Raw genomic sequence first — 18920 nt, 5'->3', positions numbered from 1 at the left:
TTGTGTTTTAGTCCCCTTCTCTGTGAAACAGTAACAGTGCTACAGTTGAACTGCTTTAAATAGTATTCATGAGCACTAAATGAGTTCCTACAGTAAAGTCAATACAATGGTGTCACTGCCGTGCTTGTCTTTGTTCATCAGTGTGAAAGTTTTAAGTCTCTGCTCTCTGAGTCTCAGTTTACTTCTTCGCACAATAAATACAGACTAATTGCAACTTCTCCAGATTGCTCCGGGGCTTAAGTGAGACACTTCCATGTGAGGCTGCTCCTACTGAATTTTGTAAAGCAGTTACTCAAGACATGCAGCTCTGCCCTCCTCGATCAATGTTAATGAACACTGGGGTGGATCTAAGTAGCATTCCCCACTTCATTGGTCTCCCTTTCTGCATTTCTTAGTAGTTCTCTCTGGACTTCACCACCATATTCCCAACCAGACTATAAACTACAGAGGCAAATACCAGGTTCAAACTGCTCATTGCATACATGGCAGCATACACACTCATAGTACACATGAATTGGCACATGATAGATGTTCCATAAGCCATTGTTGGATGAATATTCAACCTTTTACTTCAATGCACTTTGTCCATCCAGTGGTATCCTTCAAGATAGATTCAGCAAAATAGACAACTCATGATCCAGACAATTTTTCTTTTTCTGTGTACAAATTCCATCTGTATAAAAATAACTGAGCAGAGCTGCAACCAGCTGTCACTTCATGTAGACATGTGCAAGCACAAGTTCTATGTGATGGGCATAGTTCTTGAGTTGTGCCATGTTACACTCTGTCAAATGGAATATGTTAGGAGAGGAAGCACTGGCCCACAACTTTATAGTTACAAGCAAGCATTTTGCAGATAGAAAAATAAGAGATTTGAGAGACATGTGCTGAAAAAACAAGCAACTCCCTACTTTAAAAATTTTAAGTCGAGAAAGGTCTCATTTTCACCAAGAACTTGGCAACACAAGAAACTCCAGGATGTTTCTCATCATTTGGATCCTCTTCCATTATTTCTATCATTCTGAGTAATAAATTTCTGCATTTGATCAAATAGTGGCAGATTCCATGGTATCCCATTCAGGTATCCCTGGTTTATCTATAATGATTTTCCTCTTGTCAGCTCATTTCTTAAACCTTTGCTGGATCTGGTTTCAATGGTACCATAAACAATCATCATTGCATTGTAAAACTGGAAACTCTCTACTAAAATAGTGTTTTGATCTGGGTTGCCATAGTAATAAGTGTATGCTCCCCTCTTTGGAGGCCTTGTTATATGAAGTATCTGTGATTTGCTCAGAATGGCCCCAGTTCATCTGTCAAAATGGGTTTTTCCTTTTTTAAAATAATGATCTAGAAAATCCCACAGCGGTCACAAATATTTTACAGCCATAACAAGGAGCATTGGAGTCGTCAAGGTTTATAAATCTATGCCATTATTACATTAGAATAAATCACAATTCTTAGGTATATAACATAGGCATGTGAAAGCCTAATTTTAGATCCACTGTGCAATAAGGGTGTGGTTGTTTATAATGAAAAGGGAATCAGTAAGCGTGACTTCAAAACTGCATTATATGTCAGTTCATGTAGAGAGACCCTGGAGCAAAAAATGAAAATTATTTCCTATTTCTGTCAAGATGCTGCAAATAGCTATTCAGGTTCAAACTTAGTTACAATTAGAATGTGATGAGCAATGATTTTTTACAGCAGCATGCAATTCTATATTCCTTTCACATTTAGGTTTGAGTTACTCATTGGTAGAGGGGGGAAAAAGAAATCTTGCAAATTTATCAGGGTCACTGTACACAAAATAATGATGGTATATTATTTAAAATAAAAATGTTCAAGTCAGTTACAGTAATGTGATACAAGAACTATGATCTCTTTTCCTGCAGGAGTGAGAGTAAACAAACACTATATCAACAAACCAGCAATAGAATCCACAAAAAGGTATAAGATCATTTTTTATCTAAGACAAATGGTTAAGTTGGTTACTTTCTGTAAGTCGCTCCCAGCTAGAGGGTTATTTGGTGTAATTCACGGCTGGCTACTGCCTCATAATATCGGATGTGGGAATATTAACAACATCACTGGGCAAAAGAACAGGAAGAATCCATCTGTATTCAATGAATTCTAATTAAAAAGTAATTATGGCACCATGAGGTAGCTGCCAACTTTATTCCCTCTTTCCAGTTACAAACCACACACACACACACACACACACACACACAGAGGATTAGTCTTCTGCTATTTGTATCCTGCGAAACAATCGCAAAGGCAGGCAGGAGCCAGACACACATTTCCTTACATTTTTCAGGTGACTTAGTTTTAAACAACTGCAGCCCCAGAAGACATTCGGGGGCAAGAGGTGGTGCACATCTTCTGTTATAATTGACCTGGGCTTTGAGATTTCTCTGTCATGATGTATCCCAGAATGTTGCATGATGGGAAGACCCTTGTTATTCCTCTACCAGCCGAGCCAAACGGACAAGATCAAATAGGCCTGGGACTTGGGAAGAAAGGAAAGAAATATTGACAGATAAGTAACCACTCCAGGAAATGACAGACAGCTGGGGCAGTGTCAGTTCTCTCAGGATTCAGATGTAATCCTTTAACCTCATGCCCAAACTCTGTAATCTTTCAAGGAGATGGAAGAAAAGGAGGGAAAAAAGCAAATTGCTTAATCAAAGCCCTTAATGTGTGACCAGGATTAGTAACTAAGTTAGAATGACAACTTGCAGGTATAAAAAGGCTTCATAAAATGGCCTCACTACTAATAAAGTTGTATCTACAGGACTGAAAATACAGAAGAAATAAGCTGGTGTTTTAGCCAACACAGATACCTTTCTTGATGAGAAAACAGACATTCAGAACTGTTTGCCTGACCACCAGCAATTCGACTTCAGCTGCCAAGAGACATGGCTGCAGCCAGCGTTGGTTTGGTTAGCTAAGATCCCATTTTGCCCACATTCTATAAAATCATCTTATCGTGGGGACAACATAGCAGGTGTCAGTTGTGTTTCTGTCTAAGGAAGAAGAATAGGCTCTGACATGAGTCATTTGCTGCTGAGGGCACTAAAAGATGTGGGGTGTTTTTTTCCAGAAAGGAAGTGCTAACAGAATAAAGTTGTTCTTGTCAATTCACATTCTAAGTGGAAAATGATAACACACGATTTGTACAGCATTCTTTGAGGCCACAATCCTTGTTGTTCTGTATATTTTTGTGTAAACTTTCAGAAGTGGTGAGAAATGTAGATCAGTTACATATCTTGGGCCATTCTGAGGTCCCAAAGAGTGATTCCTAATCTCCATGATCATAGTTACAGAGCAAGAGAACTCCTATGGAAAGCAATGTACGTCAGCCCTTTGGCTTTCCTTCTCTCCTTACATTACCAATCTTCTACAACATAAGCAACCATAAATGCTTTATGCTCTATCCTACTCACAGAATGGAGTAAAGGGATATATAATAATTTCCTTATTTCCTCTCCTCCAGCTGTGTATCAGCTATCTTGTGTAATAAATTTCTCCAAAATGTAATAGATAAGAATTTATCTCAGTTTCTGAGTGTTGTGAATCTGATAGGGGCTTGTCTGAGTGGGCCTGGCTCCAGTCTCTTAGGAGAGTGCATCATCTGAAGTTAGATTAGTGCTCAAGATTCTACCACCAAGCATGGTCACCTCCATGGCTGCAGACTGAAATCCAAAGTTCCTACTGACTCTTGATTGGAAGCCTTAGTTGCTCTGTGTGGACTTTTCCACAAAGCAGGGCACAGCAGCTAGCCTCACCCAGGGCAGATGATCTAAGAGAAAGAATAGGACAGCCATGATGGGGACGCAGCAGAGACAGCAAAATGGTGTTGGAGTGACCAGATACCCCAGCGGTATTTGATGATCAGAGCTCTACCAGTGACCAGGCGAGCTCACCGGGAGCTCAAGAGGTAAACTCAGGCATAGGACCTTGTTTGATTTCATAAAAAAAAGAAGCAAACAAAAAACCAGACTGGAAGAGCCCAAGCAGGCAGTTGCAGGAACAGGATAGATTTCATGGATTAAACTCCCACCAGTGCACACTGGGTAACATTTTATGTACTGAGGAAAAGGCTGTAGGGAGTGGCTGGAGGAACAACAGTGAGCTGTGCATAGCATATGCTAAGCCAGGAGAGAGCTCATTTCTGGCTCAGTATATTGCACTGGTCCCTCAGGGAAAACAGTACCAACTTGACATTCTACAGGTTCCACCCAAGATAGGTCTAGGTGGTTCTCAGACCTAATCGACAGCGGTTTCCAACAAGACCAGAACTGCTGACAATCCAGCAATTTTGGACAGCTGCAGTCTCCCTAACCCTGGGCACTGCTTGAGCCTGGAGTGGGAGAAAGGCTGTGCAGGCTTTTCTCAGTGCAGCCACAGTACATGATCATACATGGTAGAAAATGGTGAGCCAGGAGCTGGGGCTCAGGAGACCATGGTGGCAGCCTAACACAAGAGGCCAGGACTGAAACTTGCTGGAGAGAGTGGCACAAGTGGCTGCAAATGAAAACCCAGGTATAAAACACAATTGGTAAAATTGACCTGTAGACTAGTGAGTGACACAGCTTAGAAACCGCCCCTAAGGAGAAGAATCTGCTAACCAGAATAGCAATGACTAAGAGCAAAAGAAGAGGCAAAGACACAATGAGTATTACTGATGCCTCCCGCAAAAGCAGCAAAAGCCTTTGTCAGCCTCAGAGGTAACTGAGGAAGACATTAAGGAAACAGTAAATAAAAATTTTAAAATCTTAGTACAAAGTTTCTTAACAATGAGAAGCACATACAGGAGTTCAAGGTATTTAAGGAGTATGTCACACAGGAAATAGCAACTGAAGCAAAATCAAGCTTAGTTTATTAGAAAGGAAGGACACAATGGACCAAATTAAAAATTCAGTGAAAAACCTTTATAATAGAATGAGTGAGGCAGAAGAAAGAAATCTCAGAATTGGAAGACATTTCCTCCAACATTAGGGAAACAATAAAAAAGCTGGAAGTGGAACTGAGTTAACCTTTAAAAAGTATTCAAGAATTAAGAGACACTATTAAAAGGCCAAATATGAGTTATGGAAGTTTCAAAAAACAAAGAAAAAGAAGCTGGGTTTAAAAATGTATTCAGTGAAATAATAAAGGAAAACTTCCCTAATTCAGAGAAAAAAATAGCGAAACAGAACACAGGAGGAGCACAGAAGTCTCAACAGAGCTGCCAAAAGTGATCTTCACCACAACACATGATAATCAAGCTCTCTTCAATCAAATATATATAAGGAAAATATCCTTAAATGTGCACATGAAAAAAATTAATTAACATATAGAGGAATGGCAATCAGATTTACAGCTAACCTCTCACAGGAAACTCTACAGGCCAGAAGACAATGGAGTAACATATTCCAGATTCTAACAAGAAAAAATTGTCAGCCAAAAATAACATATCCAGCTAAGCTTTCCTTTGTCTTTGAAAATGAAATAAAATTCTTCCACAGTAAAGAAAAGCTCAGGATTACCTCTTCCTGTCCTGCTCTATAAATGATACTTAAATATGTTCTCTTGACAGGGGAAAGGAATAGCATCCACCCAAACCAAAGGCAAACCAAAGGAGAATGTCCTGATAAAATAACAAAGGAAAACTAAATCAAACAACAAACAACCCATTGCTAAAATGACAGGACCAAATTACTACCTATCAATATTAACCCTGAATGTAAATGGCTTAAACTCATCAATCAAACATCATAGGTTAATAGACTAGATCAAAAAATAAAACCCATCTATTTGTTACCTACAGGAAATGCATCTCATCAACAAAAATATGCAGAAACTTACAGTGAGAATGGAAGGAGATATTCCAGGCTACTGGAAAAGGAAAAATAAGTGGGTGTGGCCATTCTTATAACAGATAATATAGACTTTGACATTAAAGATATTAAAATAACAAAGGATACAACATAAAGATCAAAGGAAGATCACTTAGCAAGATTATTTAGCAAGAAGACATCACTTTACTAGTTTCTTACGATATTTTCTTTTTCATCTCTAATTTCATTTGTTTTATCTCTCTTGTTTTTCTTTGCTAGTTTGGCTAAAGGTTTGTTTTGCTCATCTTAAAACAATGGCACATTTTTTTGCTGCAATTTGTAGTTTTTTCAGTTTCAATTCCATTTATTTTTGCTGTGATTTTTATCATTTCTTGTTTCCTGTTCATTTTGTTTTTAATAAGACTTTGAGATGCATTTCTTGCTTCCTATTCATTTTTGTTTTTTATTAAGTCATTGGTATGCATATTAGATCATTTATTTGAAATATTTTGACTTTTTTTATAATTGGCATTTTTTTGAAATATCCCTTTCAATAATGTTTTTGCTACATCTCATGAGTTTTGATGTTTTCCTTTTTAATTCCATTTCTTCAAAAAAGCTTTTTCTTATTAATTTCTTCAATGCACATAGGTCATACAGTAGCATCATTTTCTTCAAGAAGGTTTTTGACTTCATTTCTTTAGTGACATATTGGTCATTTAATTTCATGACATAAATTTTTCTATTTTCCTTTCTGTTGATTTTGTTTTATGGCTTTTCATTTAAGGAGATTTATAGTAACTGTGGAATAATGACTGACTATCATATTGAGATATGATGATACAATGCAGTATGCATCTCTACTTTCAAATCATGATGGACTTCCAATGAAACTGTTAACTATATCTTGACAATAGGATGCTGGACTATCTGTCATTGTTCATTCCTACAATGTGAGGATATTCTTACACAGCAGAATGATGGACTTAGGACTTTCTGAAGGACTATACAATTATAATTATATAGGGGAAAACAGTGGGTTGAGGGGATTCCATAAGAAAAATCCCAAAGTTTATGGAACTGTATCATAAAGCAAAAGTCTTATAGTTCTTCTTTGAAGCCCTAACATCCAGTCTATGATCAGTCTAGGATCCAGCATGTGGAAGGTCTTCAGTAAACCTCTCAGTTGAGTTGAGTGATCGCTTTTGTCCTATCTTGTCATGAACCTCCTTCAGCAGCAAGACACAGCCTTAATGTTGAGAAGGTTGGTAGTAATATCCTAACTATGGGCCAACAAAGAAACCGTTTACATCTTGATTAGTTAATCTGACATCTTCAATGTAGCAGGTAATAGTGCTGGTTTTGTCAATGAGGAAACTGAGGCCCAGACAGGTCCTGAAAACAGACACAGGTGGTCCAACTCCAAACTGTGTACTTAACCTTCTCTTCCTCTCTGTTGAAAGGTCTCTTCAGTGAATAGACTATAAGCAACAGATTTCCATCTAGCCCTGAACACCTTTAATGTTGTAATTCTCTTTCTGGCCATTTGTATCCTGGAACCCAGGATTTGTGGTTGCACTGAGTAATTGTGACAACCTTAAGAAAGCCCCACTGCCTCTCTCCTCTTCCCACTTGCATCCCAGGAAAAGCACCAACTAATTGGTTTCTGCAGTAATATTATCAGTCTTTCATTACCACGGGATGCTTGAGACAAGTTGCTTATGCAGGAGATATTTATTTTAGCATGATTTTTGAGGTTCATAATCTAAGACCAGCAGGCCATATTGGTTTAGCATCTTGCTATGACACCCTTGATGACAGAATCTTGAAGTTGTATAGAGCATCTTCTATCAAAATGCAGCACGTGTGTTTCTGTCCATAAAGCCACTCTGATTTAATCATGAGGATACCATCTATTACCTCGTTCCAGTCCAGTCACTTTTCAAAAGCCCTTCAAACACCCTAATTGAATTTATGGTAAATAATCAGTGGTCCCAGACAAGGAACACTCTTGTGCTTGTACCCAAGCTCTCCTGGTCCTAACTGGATATTGGGCTTTATGTGTTGTGGTAATGAATCCAGCTCTGAGGTCTTGTAACCAATGAATAAGAAGTCTCACTCTTGGAGAAGATTTGATATATGTGTGAGACCAAGCATGAAAAAGAAACCAAGACTTTCATAGGTGGATTTAATTTGTGAAGATAAATGCTAAGAAAGTAAAAAAAAGGTTGGAAGGATACACCGGGATCAGGCAATTCCCCATTTGCTCTCAAAACTATTAGCTCTTTGTCTGTCAAAGTACTCTCTGGCTGGGGAGGCCAAAGCCAGAAGCAATCGTTCAGTTTTTATAAATTAACACTGTAAGAGCTTGGGTTCTTACAGTGATCCTGAGCTACATTGGTATGGGCCAAATTCAACAGCAACAGACTGGAGTGATTAGTTTTTCCCCCATGTCCCTGTCCTAAAATGAAACCTCAAAATAATTCCTATTGAATCAAATCCTTCAGTCAATAGTTTGCTAAGTGCTTACTACATTTCTAAGTCTTTTTATAAAATGTCATTTAATTCTCACTCTACTTCTAGGAGTTTACCTATTTTATTAAGGGAGGTGCTTGAGTTCAGAAGTCAAATACATTTCAAGGTCACTCTGCTCAGCATAGACAGTTGGAATTTTAACCTGTAGGTCTTAGCTCTTAAGCATTCAGTTTCTTTGCATGTCCTCCAAAAAACTCATCAATTAACTTGTAGGGTTAGAGTTCTCAGTGCAAATACCTCATTTTGTGTTCTGATGTGGGCAAGAACCCCAAGGGTCTGGTCAGTAGAATGCAGCCTTCAGAAACCACACAGGTGGTAGTGGACTGGCATAGTAGGTTAAGCCTCAAGCTGTGACACTGGCATCCCATATGGGTGCTGGTTCAAGTCTCAGCTGCTCTACTTCTGATCCAGCTCCCTGTCTGAGGCATGGGAAAGTAGTTGTATGATTCAATCCAACACTGGTAATAAAATCATCAGATTTTTCAAGTTAATTCTTACTCACAATCCCTATTCACTTTAGGTTCTTGTAGAAATGTGATCTTTTCAACAGAAAAAAAACTTAATCAAAATGTATATCTGATATGCAAGACACAAAAAAATCAAAAGAATAGAAAAATAATAGCAAAAGGAAGAGATGAGTTATTGTAGACAGAGGACATACTGTCCCCTCTCCTCTGATACTTCAGTCTTTTAGGTGTCAAATCATACTTTTCCACACATGTCAGGAACCTTATTAGATGGAGCAGAGAGAAGGCAGGGAAGACGTTTGTGAAGACTTGTAGGCCAAGGCTGGTCTCTTTTTCTTTTTGATCCTTCTTCTTTTGATCTGGGAAAAGGAAAAAAGGCAATGTGGAAGAAAGATAAAAGTGAAAAAGGAAAGATCTCTCCAGTGGAAAATCAGAGCTCAAAATCGAGATTGGATGGAGACTGTTCACACATCCCCGAAGCTGAGCTGAATCATGGAAGCACAGAAAGTGAAGGGTTTAACTGCTTGAAATCCTTTCTCTACAACTTTTCTAGCATGGAAAATTTCATCCATTGCTTTGAAATGACGTCTTAATTTTTTTCCTCTTGTCCACAAGTTGGGTTTATGTCAATTCCCAACACATAACTGGCTTTAAACTGGGAGATAAATGAGATCCATCTTGTTGGAGAATTATTTCAGAAACAAGGAAAACAATAACTGAACACACAGAAGGAGGGAGAACTAGAAGAAAATACATGATATCCTAGAAGGGCAGAACTAAGGTTTCTTGGAATAGAAAGGGGAAAGTAACACAAACAGAAATTTACTGAGTTCCTGTTGTATGTGCCAAGCCCTATTCTAGATCCCCTGCCTCCAAAAGAAGAAATGAGTTGGAGGCAGTAACCACACATTCTGAGGGCAGAGAATGACAATTGAGGAAGGCAGTTGAGGGTTCTAGGATGTCTGAGGTAACAGTAGTGTGAGAGCTCTGCCTTAGGTTTCCTCTTCAGCCTACTCATCGAAAACCTCCTGGCAATGACATACTGGTCTTGCTGACATTTGGAGACAAGGTCACTCATTTTGATCTCAGCCTGGTGAATTCCAGCTTGTCTTGGCCCTTACCTGTATATCAGTGGAGGAAGGTCTTTCTGTGGAACATGGTGGTGAACTGGCCTAGGGTGGGCTTATCAGCACTTCTATGGCAATGATGTTGTTCATGAAGGTGACTGATATCTTGAGGCCACAGGGCAGGATATCACAGATGGTGGTCTTGCTGTTGTTGATGATTCACTCCATGAATAGCAGCTGCTGCTGCTGTTCTGTACTTTCAATACCTGCTCATCACCCTCCTTTGCAGATATCTGTCCACAGAAGACAATAGCCATGTCAGGGTGACAGGCAGCCATAATACCTTTACCATAAGACCTGCTGGTTAAGCTTGGGCCCAGTGAGGGCCAATACTGCTGAGTTCCATGATTGGTGAGAGGGAAGAAGCCAAGCATGGAGAATTGGACATAGGAAGGCTACCATGTTGACTACCAGCCTGGAAGCATCAACCTTGATTTGGCCAAGGTAGCAGAGGCATCTGGCGACAGTGGTCATGGTAGCTGAGATGAGGTGATTGAGGTCCCTGTAGGTTGGCATGGTCAGCCTGAAGCAGATGTAACATAGGGCCTCACTGTCAATTCTGCTGGTTTCGTCAGTGTTCCCTGCCAAATGACAGAGTAGTGTTGTGGCACCCCTCTGAAGAGTGGCCTTTGGCCCAGTTGCATCTGCCCCAGGCTGACTGAAAGCAAAGTTGTCTGGTCTTCTGATCTGGCCAAAAGGACCTGAGCAAACAATTCATGGTCCCTTGTTCTGGATATCCTAGGATAGCACAATGGACTCTTTTTTCCATCTACAACTTCACTGTGGTTCACAAAGATATGGTCCAGCAGCAGGTTGCTGTCAATGTTGCAGGTACTAGTGAGGTCAATGCCATGTTCATCACTGATTAATTCAAAGAACTTGGCACCAATTTGGCTGTCACACTGATAATCTCCCTCATAATTAGAATTTATTTTAATTTTGCTTGCCACGAGAAACATACAGGGCAAAAATGTGCACATGCATATATATATATATGATGTATCATAGATGCATACATACATACAAAGAATAGAATGTGGCAGTACAAGTGTTCAGAGCTCTTATATTTTTTAAAAATGATAACTATGCAAGGACAATCTTAATAACAGGAAATATTATCGGGGCAATGCAAATTAGTCTAATTTTCTTTTAAATGAATCACCAAGCACAATAGTCATTAAATTATTTCAGTATAGAAGGTGATACATTTTGCTCTTTTGCTAAAATTTTAATCTTTCTTTACCTAAAACCAAAGGCCAAGTTCCACATAAAATTAGTCTAAGCGTAATTCAGTTCAACTGAAGTGTGTCATAGTAGCACAAGGCACCTAGCTGTAATATTTGATGATAATACCATTCTTTAAAAAGTCGAGAATTTAACTGGTTCTTCCTAGTTTTTAAAGAATTAGTTTTGGGGGGCGTCTCATGCCCAGATCCCAGATGCCAGCCACCATGTGCACGTGGTGAGCTGTCCCCGGGCCTGCCTGGGCTCCAGGGGCCGCTCCCTTTGGGGTGAGTACACTGACGTGAGGGTGGGGGAAGGTCTCCGTGACTGGGCACAGCAGGCTTGGGGCCCACCCGCCGCTCTCACTGAGTGGTAGACAGGATTGGGGAGGGGAGCGAACTTGGGCCTGGAGGTTTAAACTTCCTGCAGCCTCTCGGCTGTGCATGTGTCTCAGAACAGGGCGTCTCATGCCCAGATCTCAGATGCCAGCCACCATGTCCATGTGGTGAGCTGTCCCTGGGTGGCCAGTGTGCCATTTAGCGCCAGGCTCTGCCTGCTGGCCACCTGGCTAGGGAGCTCTGGGGTTTTGATTCTTTGAATCGCTGTTTAGGTAGCTCCAGGTTGAACCCATAGTGCTTCTGGGATGTGATTCAATCCTATAGATTCCCAAAGACAGTAACTCTTCCTTTTAAGAACTTGTAATCACTGAACAATGCTGAGCACCAAACACCAGTTCATGCAAAAGATAAGGCTCAGGACTTGTCCAGCAGGATATCCTATTACCTGACAGGATGATGGATCAGCAGATGGGTCACAGTAGGCAGGGACATGATATTAACTAGCACTCGAGAACCATATCCGGGGGTAGATTCTGTGGGGGATGTGTGGGCCAAACCCTGTGGAAATTCTAGCCCCACTGGTTAGATCAAGAGTTGCGGTGGTGATGGACTAAGCTAGGTAAGATCAAGGAGCTTGCCATCAATCACAGGTAAAGGAACCCGAAACAGTCTGGACTGGTCAAGGCAGCAGCACCTGAATGTGCATCCTGAATAGGGTGTGGGGTGGACCAGGCTGCAACGTTCACCAACTCATACAAGGCCAAATGGAAGGCCAGACTGCACCGGGCACTGGCCTAAAACCTATTGGCATGTATGAGAACTGGGTCTGGGAGTGGATCAAGTGGAGAAACTTGGGGAAACTCCCCTGGCGAGTCATAGCTCCTGCTGGTGAACATGTGGTCCAGACCTGGGGGTCGCACAAGCTGGGCAAAGTAGCTCCAACAGCTGGCTAATGTGTGAATTGGTAATGGAATGGGAAGTACTGGGCAGGACTGAACAAACCCTAGCCTACTAGCAAAACTAGAAACCAGGGTGGAGCACAGGTCATGCCGAGCTAGGCTCTTGCACCTACTGGTCTGCTTGCGTCAGAACACTTAGCCACAGTGTCTAAGGCAGAGGCCAGGAGAGGTGAGGGGCTCTGCCAAGCTGAGTCAGAGCAAACACTGGCATGCACATGATCTATGGCTGGGAACAGGCCCGGTTAGGGAGCTAAGGTGACACCCTAACTGGGTTGAGGTTCCCGCCAAGGCATGTGTGAGCTGGAATGGGGCCTGCATTCTGATCAGGAAACAGTTGTAGTCTCCCTTGGCACAAGTGTGGACTGAGGCTGGATGCACCAAGCCAGCCAGACCCCAACATCGTCTGGTGTCCTGGAGGACCAGGGTAGATGTGGGATGGACTAAGCTAGGTCTCAACCCCTACTGAACCATGTGTGAGCCATATGAGGGTATGGATGAGCCGTGGCTGGGCTGAAACATCCAACAAGAACCAGTTTGGGTTGGAAGCCAGTTAGGAAAAGCCACTGTCCCTGCTAGGACAGGAGGTGAACTGAGTAGTGCTGGTTCATGGACCCACTGGTATGCATGAAATCTGTCATTGGGAGGGGTTCTGATGGAAGAGACTGGGCAACTCCTCTGGCAGGACACAGACCCGGCAGGTAAGCGCAAGAAGCATGAATGTAAACAGCCCAGAATAGGCCATGGAAAGTTTCCCACTGGCATACATTAGGCATGGGTCAGGGGCAGACCAGGCTGAATCAGTTCATGTCATCCACTGGCAAATCTGAGCACCAGAACAGAGTGTGGGTTGAGCCAGGTTTGGTCATGACAAAAACCAGTGCACAATACGGAATGCCAAGGTGAGGTTGCCTGTACTGGATGTGACCGCAGCGCCCAACCAGCACACATGAGAACCAGGAAGGGAGGGGGCAGAGCCGGCAGGGGGAATAAGGAGGGGGGTTCTCTTGCTGGACAGCTACTCCCACTGGAGAGCATGAGCTGGGATGGGGGCAGACCAGACTAAGCAGGGCTACAACACCTGTGTGCCTCATGTGGACTAGATCAGGGAAAAGCCAGGCTGGGCCGATTATTCCGATTGGTGCAAACAAAATTAGAGTGGGTGAGGACTGTTTGGGCTTAGCCACAGCATCAGCTGGTAGAAGCTGGCACTGGGGGCTAATTCTGTCAGTCAAGCACAGAACCACCTGGAGAGTGCATAATCCAGGAGTTAGAGAGACCTGGGAGGGAAATAGTGGGCTCCTCCCTCTTGGGTTACCACTCCCACGGGAGGGCTCCCTCTTGGGTTACCAAGAGGGTTACCACTCCCATGGGAGGGCTTGAAAACTAGGACAGGGGCTAGGGTTGCTAGACAGAGAGGCACTCAACAACATCTGTGAGGGCTGGATAGTTGAGCTGGTTAGGTGGAACTAAGCTTCAATACCTATCAACATGTATGAGAGTCAAATGGGATGTGGGACAGTCTGGACTAGTCTGCTACACAGACGGGCAAACCAGGGTAGGGGCGAGCCTGGTGGAGGTTATTGTGGCTCTGACTAGGCTGCAGCTCCCCCTGGTTTTTGCGAGGGCCGAGTATGTGCTGTTCAGGACCAGGCTGGATTGCAACACCCACTGGTTCAAGTGGAAGTCGGGGCTGAAAACAGAACCAACCCAGCAATTGCAAACACCAGCTGATCGTGGTGATGGACTATGCTGGGCCCTGTGCTTGCTAGTACATACAAGAATCTGGTCTGGGAACACCTCAGACAAAGTTTCTTTGGGCATCTCGCCAATCGAACTGCCGGACTCAGAACTCTAACCAAGTAAAGACAAAAGACAGAAGAAGTCAATCAACAACCTCAGCTATATGTTGACAGTGAAATACTGGGCAAATGGAGACTCTATGATGGACTATGTCAATCAGTGGATTCTTCAATGACCTCATCGTGCTTGGAGTGGCGAGATTGGCAGCAATTCATAACTGGTGAGCTATCAAAACCACTTGAGCAAGTATCTCAGAGCATGCCCCACATCTGGGACCTGGGGTGGGTGGGAGACTGAGTAGGGCTTCTTCCTCAATATCCCCCTTTACCTTAGATACATGAAAGAAACAATATGGAAATAATAGTCTTACCCACTTTCCTATAGCCCTTGAACCTTTTTACCGTAATAACTATGTAAAGATTGTAAAAAATATAATTTAAAAAAAGAAAGTGGAAAAAAAATTAGTTTTGGAGTAAGAATCAGGAGAAGGGGTTCTGTTGACCTCAGAAAGGGGGTCATATGTGACTGTCCTAAGTAGCTGGGTGCTGGTTCAGGTCACTGAGTTCAGTAAGGTTCCCTCCCAGAAAGGAGGAGAGGAGAGAGATGTGCATGGGTAAAGAAGACTAGGGAAGGAAGGAAGAAAGGAAGGAAAGGAGGAGGGAGGGAAAGAATGAAGGAAAAAAGGAAGGAAGGAAGAGATGAATGAAAGGAAGAAAATGGAAAGGAAAGGAAAGAAAGGGAAGGGAAAGTGAAAGGGAGGGAGGGATGTGAAGGGAGAGGAAAGAGGAGAGGAGAAGAGAGGGGGAAAAAAGAATGAAAGTGAAAATATGCACATCAATGGTGTGTAAATGGAGGCTGGACTGGCTTGTGCAGCTGGCAGGATAAACATGGGGATGGTGCATGGCGAAGTGAATCTCAACACACGAGTGATGAATACCTGGGATGTCTGGTTGGCCTGTCATCTTGGTAGGACTGCTGCATGTCCTTCTTCTCAGTGTCCCCTTCTTCAGCATCCCTGCCGTCTGGACCCTGGCCAATGTCATGCGTAACTTGGTAATGTGTATTTTCCTACACACAGTGAGGGGGACACCCTTGGAGACCTCTGGTCAAGACAAGGCTCAACTACTGACACACTGGGAACAGGTTCCTCAGCATCTTTCCTATCATACTTGACTTCCTGGCCAGCCTCTACATCAAGTGTAGTGACAGGAGGGGGCTTTGAGATAGAAAGGAACCTTACTCCCTGCCATAGTGGCAGGAGGAAAAATGGAAGAGAAAAACCTGTCTTAATGGTGGGGAAAGCATTTTTTAAACATTTGCTTCAAAGGGGTTTCTCCAAAGACAAAAGGAAATTCCTGATCCCCATGGTACCTGGCTCTGAGACAAAAGGTCCAGAAAGGTGTCAGACATGCTACTTCCTTGGTCCCTTTTCAATGATAAGGAGACCAGTCTGAGGCCCTCCCCCACAATGGCCGGAGACAATGGCTGATGCTTCAGGTGGGGAATTGGTATGTTAATGTCGCCCTTGTCCCTTGGAAGAAACGTGGTGTAGTAAATCTAAGACATGGTGGGGAATACACCATTTTCTTTAAGAAGAAAATGGCTTGGGGACCCAGAATGCCCTAACTGCCTACTACCTAGTCTAACACCTCACACTTCGTTGGCATCAACAGTGAAGGATGGGGCTGGGAACAGCCCTACAGGCATGGGGATGGCCTTGAACAAGAGTCTGTCAACATCTTTCCACTTTTCAGCATACTATTTTCTGTAATTTGAAAGCCTTTGAACTACACAATCTTTCTCAAATTCCCAAGAAGTAGAAAAATTGGAAATGAGGCTCCAGGATTTGGCCCTGCACAATTCCTTGAATTAGGAAAGGCCAGTGAGCTGAGGTTAAGGGCAAAATATGTCCTCTACAGCAAGAAGCTGTGTTTGGCAGCTTTTCAGGTGATAACATTTTTTCCTATCTTCCACCCTTGCTACCTCCCAGCTCTGCTTTGCTGTATATTTTCTGCTTACCAAAAAAAAAAAAAGAAAAAAAAAAGTGTGTAAAAGGAAACATTTCAAATTCAATTCAGTTGCTCAGTATCTTCCACAAGATATTGTTATTCCCAGAATTTCTCTGAGCATACAGGGAGCTCTGAGCAGTACACTGGGAAAATGTTCCAGAAACTTATTTAAGACTGTGCTTATTTAAGACCTTGTTGGGATGTGAAGCTGGGATTCTCTTGGTCTCCTCTGAGCCAGTAAGCTACAAGGTCAAAGATTTGTCTAAAATATGGCACAGCAAGGAAAGGGGGAAATACGCAGCAAATTATTGGTTGAAAGGATTGGAAATTAACAATGCAAAATGGCTTTTAAACTAGAGGAAGGAAAGAAACCTTAAACAAGGTGTTTCTCTTGCAGACAAACTTGCTTAAAAGTGTTAACATTTAAATGGTCACACCTCAGCTTTGAACTTAACACTCCATTAAGCTGCTGAGGAAACTCACACCTCTGTCTGTGGTGCCTTTCTTGTTGAGCCCCAAGGAAGGAGTAGAGGGGTACAGAGGAAGAGGAAGAGTGGCTTCAAGGGAGTCCGTCGGAAAACTGATGGCCCTAAAGTGCTGTGTAATTTTTAGTGGCTTTTGCTTTCACTCCCCAAGTGTCCTGATTTGGTTAACAAGTAGGGTACTTGCTATTAAAGGTAACAGGCAAGGAATCCTGGAACTCTCATGGTTTGTCATTTGGAAAATGAGAAATTAGCACTTAGTTGTTGATTTTCCTAAGACCATACAGTTACTTAATGAAGGAACAGGAACCAGACCTAAGTTCCCTAAATGTAAATTGTGTATTTTTAATGTATCAAATATTTTCAGAAATATAAATAATGCTCTAAGAAAGGAGGAGTAGAGTACAGATGCTGTGGCAAATTATACAACAGGTTCAGGGTTTTGAGGGATACAGCAAGCACTGGCTTGGTGGGAGGTGTGAAGTCAGAAGCCAAGAACTTCTCCCAGGTCTACCACATGAGTCCCTTGATTTTCCTCCATTGTTTTCCTAGGCACATTAACAGGGAGCTAGATTAGAAGTGGAGCAGCCAAAACTTGAAACAGGACTCACAATGGGATGTTAGTGTTTCAGGTGGCACCTTGATCCACTATGCCACAGTGCCAGCTCCTAATTTTACTTTTATATGAATGTTCTCAAGTGTGCATGTGTGTATTCAGCCAGGGTTAGCTACTCTCAGAGTCCTTATCAACTCCTGTCTCCAGTGACAACTGCATCTTCCCCTCTCCTTTCCGCTCTAACCTGCTTGGAGGATTGGATGATTTCATAAGCCCACTACACTGCTAATATATTTAGTTCCACAAAGCCCACAGAAATGACATTACTGTTCTTTTTAAACATACAATGAAGCAGTCTAAGAAAGATCCACACAACTAGTAAATGAGGGAAGCAGAACTCAAACTCAAGTCTTCTTGTCTTAAACTTGTCTCTTAAAATTTTTATTTTTATTTACTTGAGAGGTTTGAAGTCAAAGACAGAGAGACAGAAAAAGAGGCAGAAATGGAGTTCCATTCCCTGGTTCACTCCATAAATGGCTGAAAGGACTGGGGCTGGGCTTGGGCCAAAGTTGTCATTGCAATATAAGATGCAGGTGTTCCAAATGCTCTCTTACACACTAAGCCAAATACCCATCACAATTTGCCTGTCCCTGAAGAGAAATTCCAGGATGTATGCTGACATGAAAGAATAAGAAGGGAAAATCAGTGGCAGATGGCTCTACCCCCAGGGTAGATGGTTTACAGCATTCTTTACTGCACTGTTCAGCAGGTGTGGCCCACATACAATGAAGATTTTCTCTGCTTAGTGATGGCATGCAAGTTTCACATATGGGGGGAGCTTGGACTCAGCCTTCAGTTTCATAAGAGATGATTATTTGTCTCTTCAAGAGAAAACACCCAAAAAAGAAAGTCAAGTTGTGGCAAAAGATCCAATGCCCCTAGAATCAATACCTACTCTTGGAGATGTGCCTGGCTGAGTAAGGAGACATGAATGGTGGGAATTCCTTGGAGCATGTGCTCTTTTCAGATCCTCCACTGAAGGCCAGAGACACAAGAACTCCATGCTTCATGTGTCCCATGTCTTGGGACTCATTTGGTCACCATCAGGAAGGGCCCTTCCTGTGAAATAATCCTTTGTATCATCACAGTTAGTTGACTTTTGAGTTATTTCTAATTACACAATGAGGACTTCAGTGAGAGTGGAGAAATTTTATTCACAAAAGCCAATTGGTAAACACATGCCAAAAGGAGGCCAAGACAAAGTGTCAAAGCTCCTTCTCTACTCACATACCACAGAACACTCACTTCTGTCGAGAATGTGAAAAGATAGCATTTTCTGTAACAGTAGGATTGTGTAGGCATCCACAAAGTGATCCACGATTGGGGCATTCTTTGTTCAGGAGACACAGGTATCAGGTGGGTGCTTTGACCAGATGCCATTAAGGTTTACTTCAAACAGAAAGCATCATAGCAGTGATTCTGGCCATCATAGGGACCCAAAAATCTTAGTAGAACTCATGGTTAACCCCTTTATTTTTTCTAAAGAAAGTGTCACTTTAAATACCAAACAAGCTTCCCTGGATCTGATTACTTTCATTACT

The sequence above is a fragment of the Ochotona princeps genome, chromosome 2, assembly GCF_030435755.1.
Source record: "Ochotona princeps isolate mOchPri1 chromosome 2, mOchPri1.hap1, whole genome shotgun sequence".
In the NCBI taxonomy this organism is placed as follows: Eukaryota; Metazoa; Chordata; class Mammalia; order Lagomorpha; family Ochotonidae; genus Ochotona; species Ochotona princeps.
The sequence above is the reverse complement of the archived record's forward strand: the minus strand, read 5'-3'. Positions refer to the sequence as shown.